We start from the raw sequence: 9,467 nt of genomic DNA, 5'->3' as shown, positions 1-9,467 counted from the left end.
TATCTGGGTGGGTATGTTGTTCCCTGTGCTAATTATTTCTGAAATATTACATTATTCTTTGTCAGTTGAAGGATAGCATATTTCTCCTTTCCCTTGTGCCCAATCATTCATCAATGAATTAAATGAAGTACAAGATTGGGCATGAACTTTTGACACTGCATTTGGCATCAACAGAGCAGCTCAGTAATCTCTAGTGCTGCTATTTCTTGGTTTGTTAGAGACAGATGGCTGCTCTGTTTATCCAAGTTCTTGTACTAGAGCCTATCCTAGGACATTTCAACTTATGCAAGTACACATAAGCAGGCTGGACATGTCAGCATTTGATGAAAGTATTTGTGTGCTATGCAAAATTATTTACCATCTACCTGCTTCTGTGGTGCCCAAGGCCAAACATTAGATTCAGAAAATAATATTCATCAAATGAAAACTTGAGTATGCATAAGAGTATTGGGAAGCCTCCATTTTTTTTTCCCTTAACCTTATCAAGAAACTACCATGGCTGTACACCACAATATTTGTTACAGATAACTTGACCAGGCTGAGCATGGTGCACACCAGAGCAGAAGCTTGTTTTACAACCAGGAGTATAAATGGAGCATCACAGTTTTTAATGCTTTGCCTATCTCATGAAGGACAGAAACATGAAAATAAATGGCTCTGAAAAAATCTTAGAGGTGACAGAGGACAGATGTTCCCAGCTGTACTCATGTGTCAGCTCTCCAGGGCTGTCTGGGAGTGCTGATAAATTTCACCTCTTTCGCACACTGTAGGCATTTGTAATAGGCATTTGTACACTCCTCACCCCCATGCTTTACAGCAGGACTTTTCAGTGATGTCTGCTTAGATAACATTTTATTCCCCTTCCACACATTCTTTCTTTCTAGAGACCTAGTGAAAAATTTTGTTGCTGAGGGATCTGCTAGGATTCCACCATAGGAATACCCAGCAGTGGTTTAGGCTCTGACTGAAATACTCATTCCATTGTGATAATCATTCATTCTGCTTTTGGCTCAATTCAAAGTTCTAGATAGAAAAGGGAGCAAGTTCATCAGGAGAGATCGGAAGAACCCAGTTCTTCCACAGTTTAGTGAGGGAAAGAATAAAGTCTTCAAGTGATTGGCAGTGCAGTTCCAGAGTGCGAGAATGAAGATCTACCTACCTGCAACCTGTGGATGATACCTAACTCCTGGTTATTTCCTATAATTGGAGTGACATTATCTTCCTTCTCCATCATAAGTAATTCTGTGATATGGAAACTTATAGAAAGCAGAAAGAAACCATAAGAATAATGCAGCACAAATATCCAAACAAAACCTACAGGATGAGCAATAAAATAACTACATCTACAGGGGACATCCAAGCCTGCTATGATTTCCATACTTTTTTCCATATGTGTTGCTTTTTTAGACTACTTTACCACCATTTTTTGTTAAAGATTCTATGTTTTTATTTTCTTCTAAAGACATTTTTCCAAAGATGTGTTTTGGTTTCTTTCCCAGTGGAAAACTGTTTTCTCTCCACTTCTGCTGTTTACCTACAAAATAATCAAGAGACAGGAACATATCAGATGAGATTCACGTAACAAAAAGCGTGACTCAGATTTTAAAGAAAATAAGCAATTATTAAAATAAAAGTCATAGTGGGCCTTTTTTTCTTTCTTCTGTGCTATTGTTCACACATGAATACTTTTGCAGAGGATGGTTTGGAATCCTTGCAAAAGATAATAAAATGTTCAGTTTAAGAAAGTTTTCTTAACCAGATTGAACTTCATGTAATATTCTCAAACTATGCATTACATTCATTGTGTTAGTAAATATGCGTTAACAGCTGCTTTAATGCAGTCAGTAGGGCAGAATCAGCCATGTGCACATATGAACTCATTGGCAGCTTGATTTGTTTCCCAGGTGATGTTTCATTTGTTTATTGTTATTTTCAGAATGAAAAAAAAAAAAAAAAAAAAAAAAACCACATCCAAACAGACAGAAGTTTCAGTACATTCTTGAAGAGAATTGTAAGTGATACCTGAGGCATGAAAAGTTTACTTTAATCTGGAACATTGATTTTGATAGACTAATTGGATGCTGCTTGCTTTTCTATTCTAAATTCCCAGGGCTACTTCAATACACAATAATGAGGAGAGATATCTCAACATTGTAGCTGTAGATAGCATAGCAAGTAAAATGCATGTGCTTGGGAACATGTTTTAGTTGTCATTTGTAAACAACAATAACTGAGTATAATAATGTACAGAACAGGAACAAGGAACAAATTAAATATAGGTTAGCTGTAAGTCTTCTTATTTGCTATGTTTTACCCAGGTTCGAATGGCAAGGATTAGGCAAGGATTACTGAATTTGTTTTTTGTTTATGTTTGTTTCCACTTTGTCTAACATACAAAATATGGTCCATATTACAGGTTTATCAGTGCCTCATCTTCTCTGCCATTGCAAGTGCTCATGATATTGGCAGTATTTTCTCTCCTCTTGCTTTTAGTGGATTGAGGTCTAGGGAGAGGATGGAAATATGCCAAATATTTCCTTCTATTATGTTCAGTGTTTTGTGGCTTGGTGTCTTTTGGAGTTCATGAGATGAATTTTTGGTGTCCCATCTTGTCTCTGGCACGCAGCAACCTCTCAAGCTCTCACATCTCTAGTGGGTGCCTCTGGTGGCACTCTCTGCTGTACAGTGATGACATGCCATCTTATGGATAAAGGCATAAGTCTAAGAGGAGCAGTACTTTGTGCATTCACATATTCAGTTCATCCTCACTGAGATTTTGCATAAGTCAGACAGGAATGCCCATTTGAAAGGAGGCTGCACCCAGAACTCCTGGGATGCATCCTGTCTGTGTCTCATTGCTAGTGACAAACGAGTGTATCTCCTAAGCTCCATTTCCTTTCCTCCCTCCATAAAGAAAAAAAGACATGAATTTAGCCCCTGCAATAGTCAGTTAAGGAGAAGTGATTTGATATTTACAAAAAATTATAATTCTTTGTAGGCAATTTTGTGGTGGAAAACTTTTTTCAGCTCTACGCTAATACACTCACAAAAATTTTGGAGCCAGACAAATGCATATGAGTCTAGACTGCCAGTGCATTTTTCCCTTTATATCTATCTCATTTCTACATAGAGGCTATTCAAATAGGAACTCTGTGTGTATGCATATGCAGTGCTGCAGCACGTTTGTACTTCCCTCGTCGTATGTTTTCACCCTAAGACACTTCATCGATATTCAGAGCAGCAGCATGCAACCCTGGAGCTCCAGAGGATTCTGTCTGAACTGAAGAGGAAAATCTAAAGTATTCTTTCCCTTGGGAGCAGCAAACAGAGAGAAAGGCAACAGATGGGCCAGCTTGCCAATACATTTTTAGATAAACCAATTGCTGCTGTATGCTTACAGACAGTAATTAACCGTGTCCCGGGGACTTGAACTTGTTGCCTTTTGGAAGAACTAGGAAAAACATTACCCTTGGTCAGTGAACTGGAGTAGGCCATGGGTTTGTCATGTTAGGTTATTTCATTATTTGCTTCTCCAGAATGGATTGCAGGCCCTAAAGAAGAAAATAGAAATGTGGATTATGAGAATTAGATTCAAACAGCCATAAGTCATTATCCCATGCCAGGTATCTGGTTCCTGCCTGGCTCAGCAGTGTGCTGGGGTGAGTGAGGGTGTTCCTTTCAAAGGCTGGGGAATGGGAGTGGACAAATTTATTTCTTTGCATCAGGGTAGGTGTTGGGTGTGTCAGTGTATTTTGCATGAATAGCCTCAGAAAGCTGCTGCAGATAAGCCTGCATATCAAAAAGTACAACCAGCATGTTTTATACAGATTTGTAATTGTTTGCACATTGAACTAGAAAAAAGAAACCAGTTTTTGTATTAAAATCTGAGAAAAACTACTGCTTACAAGCCTTCTCATTTTGTTCTAATGCTTTGAAAATTCTAAGCTTTTGATCACTGCAGCAACTAGAATACCTTGGCTGGTTCTCCCCCTGCTCCCCTCCCCCCCCCTTTTTTTTAATTCATTTATTTATTTTATTAACCTAGATCACTGATTTTTGTCCAGGGCCAGCTTTAAATGCTGTCACCACTTGCAGATGTGTGTATATCAGCCGGTCCAATGCAGTCAGCACTGCTCAGGCATGGTATGGTTGTTGCTTCTACATGGTATATATTCTCTCTTATTGCTATTTTCAAAAGTCAGGAATAAAGTTAAGTGTACAGAATAGCTTGGTATATCACTTTGCTGGAGGGATTTGATTAAAGGACAATATTAACTTGTAATGATTCTGTTAAGCTTATTAGCCTGTTGTGGCGCTAATTTGTAGCTAATTGTTTTTCTCTTAATAGTTTTGAATGAATTGGTGAGCCAAAATTTGGCCCTGTACCTTTTAATGTCATGGTCTTTCCTTTCTACTGTTCTAATCTGCAGTTCTGAAATGTAATTAACTTCATTTTGGAAGCATCCAATTTATTTTAAGCATGTTTAAATTGAGAATAACTTACATTTGTTAAAAGGTATTAAATTCCTTAATGGTAAATATTGTAAGACTTTGCTTAAATACTAAAGCATTAAAATGAAAATTCCCGCAGGTTCTTTTTTAGTACTTGATTTAGTGGCTGCCAACCCTGCCTGTGACAGGGAGGTTGGAACTTGATGATCCTTGAGGTCCTTTCCAACCCAAGCCATTCTATGATTCTATGATTCTCACAGACATTGAAGTGCCATGAATCAGATATCCCCTCAAATAGATTGTCCTGCTGCAAGTCCCCACCTGTGGCCAGCTAAAGGGAGAAACTTGCCAGATAAGATCTGGCAGATAAGGCTGATCAGTATAATAAATCCCTCCAAAGAAAGCCTTTTAAGATAATTCAGGAAGATTATTTGTATTATAAATGCTCCTGAATTCACTCTGTGGCTTGTCTCCATCTTGATTATTTTGAGTTAGACCAATTTGACTGGATTGCTCTATGAAGAGAGTTCTAATCTACAGGCAGATCAGTTAAGAATGGCTCTGGGATATTTTCTCCAAAGCTTTAAGAGCTGGTTTCCACATGCTTGTGGATCATTAGGGTACACTGGCTGAATTCCACAATTTCTGGTATATATATACCTGGTACTTTAACACTTGAAAGCAGTGGTTTTCCATTATGAGAGAAAAAGAGTGGGGTTTGTCCACTGATATTCACAACAAAAGAAACATAAAATAATGGGATAGTTTCTTCCAAAAATTGAATTTGATTAATTTTATAATCATCACTTTAGGTCAACAACAAGGATATGAATCATCATTCTCAGCTTCAAAATATCCAAAATCAAATTATTTCCAGTATCAGTTTCTGAGTTTATATATTGCTATTACTTGTGTATCTCAGCATTAGCTGTATAATGTTAGGTGTAAATCTTATGAAATTTTTATATTTGAACATTTTCAATTAAAAAAAAAAAAAAAAAGCCAAGCAATTAAAAATGTGGAATTATTTTATTATTTATTACTTCCTAAACAAATATTGCTTGAGTTCTCTACAATTCCCCTAGTTAAAGTTAAGTTTTTTCAAACAATAACAAATGCATACCTTTAAATTTCCATCCTATATGGATTGATTGACCACTTATGAGGTATTTTGTCCCACTCTTTCTAAGAATGCTTAGAAATTCTATGTTAATATCGAACTGACAGTAAGCTGACATAGTCAACTTCTCTGCAAGATGTAGGACTATACTACCAAGAAATACGACACTTTAATTACTATTGTGCTTTGCTGTGTTAATGAAGGCATCAGTTCATTGAGAAAGCAAGCATCTCAATGTACGTTAACATCAGTTAACAAGTTTCTGTATCACAGTTGTAACTTGCTTTTGACTTATACATGAAGCAGTACAGAGTAGATATTAGAAGTTAATATTCATTAGAAGGAAATAATTCCATAAGATACTAAGAACAAAAATACAGCCATTTTCACTAGTGTAACACTTTAAACCTGACAGTGAATAAAATACTGTATGGAGACAAGTAAGGAACATAGAAGTACGGATAGAAAATATGGTGCGGAGAAGTGTATGCAGAGTGTGACTGATTGAAACACACAAAGTTAGGGGGCAGCATAAATTTTTAAGCTATAAAATGGCCTAGATGAAGTATATATGTGTTTATAGTCTTCCATCTGGCATGTGTTACGTGGCTAGCTTTGTTTGAAGAAACTCTACCACCCCTGTGTTAAGCCAAGTCCCTCCCTGTTACTAAGTTCTGTAGTTCATAAAAAGGCAACCTACATGCTGTCAGTTCAAGTGTTCTGAGAAATGTCTTCCAAAATGTCAGCAGTTCACTGCCCTTGTGCTAATGCCACCCGCACAGGGAAAATCTTTCCCCATTTGTCTGGGCATGCCTGCATCTACTTGTCATCTGCTGGCACTGTGGTAAGGTCATCAGAGATGTCATCCCAGAGCACATGCCCTCATCTGCCCGGTGTGAATTTTCTCTTTGATTTTATTATGTTTGTCTGAGAACAGTCATTAAGAGCAATATTAATTCTAACTTGAGGCTTCAACTTGGCTGTAAAAGTTTTCTGTACAGTTGATTCAAAACAATACTACATCAAAACTATTATTTCCCTCTTCTACTTACCTCCCACTCTACTGGTTACGAACTCAGTATGAAACCCAGATATTGGAAGACGATGTATTTCTTGATATTGCCAATAACAACTTGCTTCTTCATTTCTTGAATCAATGCCTGTTATCAAAATTAAAGCATCTTTTCTGTGCCTGCATATGATTGTCTACTGCAAGAAGTCTTGCACACTAACAGATATGTTCCTTCAAGTCCTGATTTCAAATTGCCATATGCTCTCTTTCAAGTGCAGAAAACTAAGTTCTATAATAAGATTGTTAGCACCAAATTAGTCTCTAAAGGAATTATTAATATTTATAACTGTTTGTGTTTTCTTGAGAACTTTAGCTGTTGGGAGAATGAAGGGTTGAGAGGTTACATTTTTCTTCATTTCTCCTGGTCTAACTGGTGGATGCAGCATATAATTTATGACCAACCAAACATGGACTTAGACCTTTTCTATAACCATCCCCTCTTGAGAGAGGTTTGGGACAGCCCACATAGTTATTTTTGTCAACTTCTCTACTCTTTAAAATTCTGTTTTTAAAAGTTCTGTGTTTAAAAGTAGATAAAGGCTTTCAAAACACTAAGAAGTTGTAAGCAGTGCACCTTTAAAGTTTCATACAAACACGACCTAACATGAATGAAGAGGAGGAATTAAAATCTTGACTTTTCAGATCTACCCTTAAAATCCCCTCAACCATATTTTATTAATATAAAGTAGGAGAAAAAAAAAAAAAAAAAAAAAAGAAGAAGAGGGAGAGGAGGGGGGGCATTTAGCAGCTCTGATGGGTTAAAGCACTTCTGAATTCAGAACAATTTAACAGGCAAAATTAATACTTATGGTATGAAAGTAATCTTTGGCACAGTGTTGAACATTCCTCCACTGCGCTCAGTAGTGCCGACTTGGGACTTTATGTAAGTATGTGAATAAGGATAGAAATCATACCACTAACTTTCCTGGGATCTGAAACAAGTCCATAAACCTTAAACTGTTTTTTTAAAAGAATACCTAAATAAGATGCAATCCTTCCTTATTTACCTGAAATTGAAAGATAGCTCTTTTGAAAGTGTTAGCCACAATAAACTTTCCTTTACTCCTAATCCACCAGAACAACGCAGTCATTCATAGTCTGTGCTGTCAGTCATTTGTATACCATTTTCATGTTCTGTTTTACAAAACAATTTATATAATTAAGCTAAATAATACCTTAAGGCTTGAGTACACAATCTGGGAGCAGGTCTGAACTAGAAGTTTTGTTCTAGTATCTCTTCTTTTCATAAGCAGTAAACGTGCCGTGTCCTCATATGCCACTGAGCAAGTTGCTTGCTCATCTGACGTGCCTGCCTAAACTTCGGGACACTGAAGACATTACTGCTGCTTCCCTTTCTCTGAGTAGATTCCCAAAGCCCCTCTGTTTTACCTGTCCCTGGTCAGTAGGCAGAGCAGCGACTCTGTCTATTCCCATCTCAAAAACGACTCTTTTAAACAGAACTTTATTTTTTTCCTCATGATTGCCACCAAACAGAAGAGCACAAGCCAGCAAAATTTCACACGTCTGTTAACATTATGATTAGTTTGCAAGTTTTTCATAAGTATCCCTCTCTTGTTCTGCTGCCTCCAAACTAGAGGAGACAGGGACAACTCTCTTGGCTACTCTCGCTCAGTAATGTGTTAACTTCTGCTTGCTTCTTCTTCCATTCTTCTCAGTTGTTCTCTTTTTATAGTGCAGCATTCCCTTTGATCATGGGCTTGGCCTTGGAAGAAACTAATCTTATGTGCCTAAAAAGAGCCAAGTGAGGTGATGCTTCTTGTCACAACACTCCCTTGCATTTGCAAGAGAAATAAAGAGAATATTTTAAATATTCTCAGGTATGAATGCACATCATATCTTGTATTGCACAGTTATTTTTTATGCTTATGCTACTAATCCATACTAACTGCAATGTAACTCACTCCTCTTTTGTGAACCTTAGGGTAATATTTTAGGCATGTGTACTGCCTTTGTGTAAAATCAGCCTCTCTCTGCTGTTGACCTGTGATCATTCTCTGCTCCAAATCTCATGGGTGAAAGGCCATCAGTAGTTCTACAAGTCAAGCATTTTTTATTCCTTCGTTCTATCCCCAGTGTGCTTCCTTGGAAAAGTTTTGTATGTATTTTGCATAGCCAGAATGCTTTAACTGTCTTGTCTTTCTCCTAAATGGAACTGTTCTGTATCCTTACATTGCCTTATAGCCTTCAAGTCAGTCCTGGATTTCTGCAGTGCTGTTTGAATTGGTCCTGCCTCTGGCATACCTTGTCTCCAGGATACACTGTACACATTCTTTGTCCAGCTTCAAATGTCTTCACCGAATGACTGACTCATGGCAGCCTTCCAGATGGCTTGCACTAACACATTTTTCTCATAAGAGATGAGATTTTACAACTTTTTTTTTTTTTTTTTTTTTTCCTCAGTCTTTTGCCTGTTATGAGAAGACTGGACTGGGGAAAATGTCCTTCTCCATTCTGTGTTACTGGCTATAAAGGCAATGCTGAGCTGGTATCACACAGTTGTGCAAGGGGACTGCGATTACTCTGCCACCTGCATCTGCTAATGCCACACACAGCTCAGAGCTTGGCTCACCAGAAAGAACAAAGCCTGCCACAGGCACTTCCAGGTGAAGTCAGTAGAAGGGATCATTTAATTTACTTAAAACAGGAGCAGATAATGAGGCGCAAAATTGATTTTGAAGGTGCAAAAGAACAGTCCTGTTTACCAGTTTCCAATAACACAAAGTGCATTCTTTCGTAAGATCTATTGTACAAAAGCTAAACAGACAATTCAAGAAATATTGTGCACTTAATCAATACTAATGA

At 37.5% G+C, this 9,467-nt stretch overlaps 1 long non-coding RNA gene across 1 annotated transcript; it reads right to left on the bottom strand.

The window, feature by feature from the left end:
• Positions 1-1,448: 1,448 nt before the first annotated feature.
• On the bottom strand, positions 1,449-8,916 carry LOC116229805 (uncharacterized). The gene is made up of 4 exons (XR_004167109.2): positions 8,835-8,916; positions 6,625-6,732; positions 3,468-3,551; positions 1,449-1,534 (listed from the first exon to the last, which is right to left on the bottom strand). It is a non-coding gene; the product is annotated as an uncharacterized LOC116229805 (long non-coding RNA).
• Between the last annotated feature and the right edge of the window lie 551 nt (positions 8,917-9,467).

The sequence above is a fragment of the Phasianus colchicus genome, chromosome Z (assembly GCF_987193195.1).
Source record: "Phasianus colchicus chromosome Z, bPhaCol1.hap1.1, whole genome shotgun sequence".
NCBI classification, from domain to species: Eukaryota; Metazoa; Chordata; class Aves; order Galliformes; family Phasianidae; genus Phasianus; species Phasianus colchicus.
Note: the sequence above shows the minus strand (reverse complement) of the source record. Positions and strands in the feature narration are given on the sequence as shown.